The following is a 6,894-nucleotide window of genomic DNA, read 5'->3' as shown; positions in this document are numbered from 1 at the left end:
CAGAGAATTTATTTAGATTTTATTTGCCGAGTTTAACAGTTCAGGTGTTGCAATGAATGAATCAATGAACGGGTGGATGGATGAATGAATATTACAGCAGCAAAAGGCTAAACTCTTGATAAACTTGATTTTTTTGTTTCAATTTGTTTCCCAATTTAGCCCTTTAGGTAGCTTTGGGTGCATGTATGGGACCATAATGGCAGTTTTACCGTATGCTTGTATTCATTGGTGATTGATGTAAGTGAAATCCAAGAAAAATCCAGTCAGTGACTTGTAAATTAGAGGTGGGCGATACCGGGAATTTTGGTATTGATCACAACCCGCCGTATTTGCACGTGTGTGCAGTCTACTTGCAAAAACATGGGCTAAATTTGGAGATCCGTAAGGTCGTAAGTACTGCCTCAGTACTTGTGACCTGGGCTTTAAAGACAGAGAGCAGACTTTGATGAATCTGCATGCACAGCAGTCAGTGCGTGCGGGAGAGTAAAACAGCTTGAGTATCGATCTTTTTACACGAGGATCATTCAATATCAATACCAGCGTTGGTATCGATATTATCGATATTAGGATCGATCCGCCCACCTCTATTGTAAATGTGCCTGCATCTATCCAAACTTTTCTAAAGAAGACTGGCTGTAAAAGTGATGCTTTGTATTAACAATATTCCTTATATTTAGGTTGTCTAGTTACTTAAGGCCTCTGAAAATGGAGTGATTGTGTATAACCCTCTCCAAGTGGAAACCACACCTTTCATTTTGGATGAGCAGTGAAACATCTTGAACACCAACAATAAGACAAGATGCTGCAGCATAAACTTTAGTGTTATTATGTAAAGGTCATGCTTTTGTTTTGTTGTTGTTAGTAACGGATTGATAAGTATAATTTGACCAGCTTTTATCTCCCAGAATGTTTCGTGGATGGCACACACTTAGGTGGATTCCAGAAGTGCCCAGGAAAGGTCAGGCAGAGGCCATTGGGGTCAAATGTCACATTTCCATACCCCTTCTGTCTTCATTCATAGAGATACTGTGTATTAGTAAAAAAAAAAAAAGTAAGTCCCTTCTTTTTCACTCAGGGTCACCACAGCAGATCTGAAGTGAATCTGCACGTTGAAATTGGCACAAGTTTTATGCCGGATGCTCTTCCTGACGCAACTCTACATTATATGGAGAAATGTGGCAGGGGTGAGGTTCGAACTGGCAACCTTCCTCATTGAAACCAAGTGCACTAACTACTTGGCCACCACCCTACCTAATAATAATAATTAAAAAAAAAAAAACTTAAAAAAAAAAAAGCACATTTAAGAAAGAGCTTGTAATAGTAAAGATACACCACTAGATGGCAGTGTTTGATCACAACAGGAAAGGTGTCTGGCATTTTTTTTGAAAGTTTTTTTTTTATTTTTGCGTCTGAAATCTCAAACCAGTTTATAAGCAATAATGTATTTAGATTTAAACAGCCAGTATCAGCCAAATATATCAGCTATAAGAATCAGTGACACCAGCCCCAGATTTCGTACAGCTATCACAGTGGAAGCATTTCTACTCTGGATTGTAACATTCTGTCATCTTACTGACTACTTTCTTTTTGAGGGAAGGAAAGCAGGCTGGGACATGTGAGGAGTGTTTCAGTGAAATTGCCACATTCAGACAAAAAAAATTGAGAAATGTAAATGTTTTTTGCTGAGCTAATGGAGAACCTTGCGGCTGATATTTTTTCGGAGGTGGCAGAGTGCAGGTGTGTGCAGCTGGAGGCCTGTTTGTCAGTTCATCACTTCATGCTGTCATATTTTTAAAATAGATTTCAAGGTTTGGGCAGGAAGATTTTCTGCAGACGGTTTTCTGCTCACTTGACAGCTGCAGCTCTCGGCTCCGTGTCCGTCGGCTGCAGCTGAAGGCAGTGACAGTAGTTTGTGTTTGTGTGTGTTCATTCTTAACTGTTGAACCTTCATCGGACACTTCATTAGATCCACTGTGCCACCAGGTGTGACACTGTCATCTTCAGAAACATTATTCACAGATTTTGGCTCATATTAAGGTGATAACATGACTTAGTTGTCACACCGTTATAAAACCAACAACATCTGGAATTGTTGACATACAAGACAGGATGGTTCCACGCATTCATGCTGTAAACACCAGATTCTGAATGTTGCAGCAGAAATCGAGATTCATCAGACCAGGCAACATTTGTCCAGTCCTCATTTATCCAGTTTTGGTGAGCACGTGCCTGCTGTACCCTCAGTTTGCAGTGGCACTCGGTGTGGTCTTCTGCTGCTGCTATAGCCTAAGGTCTACTGTCTTCTGTGGACCTTGGTTCCATCATCTTGAGCCGATCAGGACGTTCTTCTCTTACCTCTGCCATCAACCGGCTCTTTTCATCCAAAGAGCTGCCACTCACTGGATGTTTCTTGTTTTTTCAAACTATTCTTAGTAGACAACAACAGGTGGCAATATATAGATCAGAGTTTGATTCCAGGTCACTTCATCAACATTGTTCCAGTCCACCCAGGTTTAGCTGGGGTAGTAACCTGTGATGGACCGATGTCCCCATCCCAAGGTACCTGTAGACTCTCAATTGCTTCACGCTACAGTATCCAGGACCTGATGGGGCACAGGGCGTAAACAGGACGTATTACTTCAGCTTGTTTGTACACCCTAGAGATGATTGCAAATGAAAATCTCAGTGGATTAGCAGTTTGAGAAATATTCTAATTGCATATTAGTGCGATTTGAATATTTCATATAAATCAAATAGTTTAGATTACTGCTAAAATAAATAAATCATGCATGCTAAAACAGCAAATTGATTTGCTGTTTTAGCATGCATGATTTGGGGATTCAAATGCTTTAGGACTCATTTAGCACAGCTCATGATGTATTCCTTTTGATACAAACTCCAGAATAATATTCAAAATAGGTTAAGAAATACTTTGGGGCAGTGTTTGTGACACAATTTGTAGAATCAACATAAAATTTTGGTACTCTCCCAAGCCACACATGCTATCTCATTAAGTTCCAGTTTAGTTTCCTGTTCATTTTATATTCTGTTTTGAATTTGCCAACCTTAACCACACACAGCTTAACTCACAAAAGCAAGCCCCTCCACTAATCAATTTTCAATTCAATCAATCAATTTTTTTTTTATATAGCGCCAAATCACAACAAACAGTTGCCCCAAGGCGCTTTATATTGTAAGGCAAGGCCATACAATAATGATGTAAAACCCCAACGGTCAAAACGACCCCCTGTGAGCAAGCACTTGGCTACAGTGGGAAGGAAAAACTCCCTTTTAACAGGAAGAAACCTCCAGCAGAACCAGGCTCAGGGAGGGGCAGTCTTCTGCTGGGACTGGTTGGGGCTGAGGGAGAGAACCAGGAAAAAGACATGCTGTGGAGGGGAGCAGAGATCGATCACTAATGATTAAATGCAGAGTGGTGCATACAGAGCAAAAAGAGAAAGAAACAGTGCATCATGGGAACCCCCCAGCAGTCTACGTCTATAGCAGCATAACTAAGGGATGGTTCAGGGTCACCTGATCCAGCCCTAACTATAAGCTTTAGCAAAAAGGAAAGTTTTAAGCCTAATCTTAAAAGTAGAGAGGGTGTCTGTCTCCCTGATCTGAATTGGGAGCTGGTTCCACAGGAGAGGAGCCTGAAAGCTGAAGGCTCTGCCTCCCATTCTACTCTTACAAACCCTAGGAACTACAAGTAAGCCTGCAGTCTGAGAGCGAAGCGCTCTATTGGGGTGATATGGTACTACGAGGTCCCTAAGATAAGATGGGACCTGATTATTCAAAACCTTATAAGTAAGAAGAAGAATTTTAAATTCTATTCTAGAATTAACAGGAAGCCAATGAAGAGAGGCCAATATGGGTGAGATATGCTCTCTCCTTCTAGTCCCCGTCAGCACTCTAGCTGCAGCATTTTGAATTAACTGAAGGCTTTTTAGGGAACTTTTAGGACAACCTGAACCATTCAGCAGGTGGCAGTACATATATGGCATATTACATAGGCAAAACTAAGTTGCTCCTTTGGTTTTGTGTATCAGTGTTCATTGGATGCAGTTGGGTTTGTTCTAATTTAGTGAGTTCAAAAATGACAGCATTTACTGATTTTAAGGTTTAGTTGGCACTAACTGGCTGGAGCTGACTCACTCACTCACTCACTCACTCACTCACTCACTCACTCACTCACTCACTCACTCACTCACTCACTCACTCACTCACTCACTCACTCACTCACCCACTCATCTGCATTTTTGCTGTCTGAGCCCTAAGATGTTATCAGCACAGTGACTTTGCAGACTGATTGTCTTAAATATGTTCACTATTGGCCATTATGACTGAATCTATTTCAAGACCACATAACTGCCCTTAAAATGTTTGCTGCTCCAGGTTTGTTCATAGAAATGACATATCGCAGCATGTATCCAGGATACAACACATTCACTCATGTACTGTAAAACTATAAACGTTTGCAAAATCTACATATTAATACAGTTTAAACACAGATGAGCCTGTTTATTATACTGTGAAAAACTCCTTTAATCTCATTAACCACTAATCACATCTTGCATATCTTTCAAAGGAAGACTGCAGCTAAAAAAAAGTCATTCTTTAAAGGTTTGTGGTGAGTTCAGACAGTAAAACTGTAAATGTTTGAGAATTTCTTCCAGTGGTGGTGCCAAGGGGGGGGAGCTTGGGGGGTTAAGCACCCTCAATAATGAGCCAAGCCCCCCATCAGCTCCCCCAATAATTCTGCCAATAATGTGAATAGCAACTGACATATTTGTGGATCTCAACTGCAGTTGTGCGCTGAGAATGTGTCAATATTACGTAACTGAGAAAAGTGATGAATGTGTGTGTGTGTTCGGTGATCCACCAATGCTGAATCACCCTTCACAAGCAGAATTTTCAGTTTTGCAAATAAACATTTATTTGTAAAAACCCACACACATTACAAATCAGAAATTTGTGTTTGTGGATCACAAAGCACGTGTACAAATCAAAGGATATTTGTAAATCACCCTCTGTTCATTTGCAAGCATTCTTCTTCTTTGTCTTTCAGCTGTTCCCATTAGGGGTCGCCACAGCAGATCAATTGTTTCCATCTCACCCTGTCCTCTATTTCTTCCTCTGTCACACCAACCACCTGCATGTCCTCCTTCAACACATCCATAAACCTCCTCTTTGGCCTCCCTGTTCTCCTCCTGCCTGATGGCTCCATCCTCAGCATCCTTCTCCCTATATACCCTGGGTCCCTCCTCTGCACATGTCCAAACCATTTCAATCACGCCTCTTTGACTTTGTCTCCAAACCGTCCCACCTGAGCTATCCCTCTGATATCCATACTCCAAAAATTTAGGTTTCCTAAATATTTATACGGCCACTCTTAAAATTTCACTTATCTTTATAATTTTATTACTGGTAAATTTTAGAATTGATTTAGATGAGATATACTTATTATCTCACAGGAATATATCACAATTATCTGGGAACTACTTTTTGCGCAGGAATTCATCAAGCACATCGGCTGCAGCCGCGCACTAACACAGAATATACAGAAGCTGTATATCGTTGTTCGGCAATCATTCTAAGTGATGTGTGTGTGCTTGGTATTTATAAAGCAATTTACTATATACTGTTCATTTCGACGTCATTTTTTGGAGCCCCTCCAACTTTTTATCCCACCCCCCCCCCCCCCCAAACAAAACTTTCCTGGCACCGCCACTGATTTCTTCTATTTCGGGATAATCTGAGGCGATTTGTCACTCTTACATGGTGGATCAGTTTTTCAACCCCCTTAGTAAAAAAACAAAAAAACAACAAAAAAAAACAAGCCCTAAAGTGACTTAAAACTGACCACTCCATCATGAACTAAGTATGTGTTGATGCTTCAGTTGATTTTTAGATGAATTAAAGTAAAATGTTCAGTAGAATTTCTGCAAACTACAGTAAATTATCCCCATTGTGTTTATAGGTTGAAAGGCTTTTTATTCAGAAAGTTGCTGCCACTTTGGGGTCGGGGGGGGGGACAAGAAAGCTGTTTTAGAGTGTAGGAATTGGAAATGGTTTAACTTTCAATAAAAGATTACAGCCTCAGATCAGCAAAGATGCTGTCAGTGGGATATGTGACGGGACTTCACTCTGAGTGAGATTTCTAAAGGCTCTGCGTGGATTTGAAGAATGGCTGTGCAATCCCGACTACACACACACACACACACACACACACACACACACATAGGAAGCTGAAATCTCAGCATTAATACTGGAAGTGAGATTTTATTAATCACAAATAGAAGGGTTCACAGAAAAAAAAAAAAAAAACCTGCTGCAGATTGTAAACGGACATTCTACAGTGTGAGTTTCAGAAAATTTTCTTCTCCAGAGTGAAGCTTTTACATGATTCAGTACCAGTGAAAGAATAATGTGTATGTGTGTGTGTGTATACACAGGCTACACCGTCAACTCTCGCAAAGTCAAATGACACACACCTGTTGAGGGTAAAAGAAGCTGCTGAATTACTGCTTCACTTTTCTGTGACATTTTTTTTAATAATCATTTCCACACTTGTGCCAATACCATGTCCACTTTTTCCATCTCTTAACACGTGGTGATTTAAAACACGCACCTAAAACACATCAGTCATGCTTTCGTGCAAATTGCACTGTAACCAAAAAACACTTCATATTTCACCAAAAAGTGACACATTCTGCCACAACTACAGCAAATATACCAAGACGACTGTGGCATGCAGTGCACTGAAAAACAACTGGAAGTGTTGCAGATTTCGTATATAATGTGTTGCTGTATCTTCCAGTTCCACGTAGATTACTGGAGTGTTGGATTTCAAAAAGACATTTCTAACAAATGTTGTCATGCCAACCACTTACT

The sequence above is a fragment of the Thalassophryne amazonica genome, chromosome 9, assembly GCF_902500255.1.
Source record: "Thalassophryne amazonica chromosome 9, fThaAma1.1, whole genome shotgun sequence".
Classification (NCBI taxonomy): Eukaryota; Metazoa; Chordata; class Actinopteri; order Batrachoidiformes; family Batrachoididae; genus Thalassophryne; species Thalassophryne amazonica.
This window is presented reverse-complemented; position numbering follows the sequence as displayed.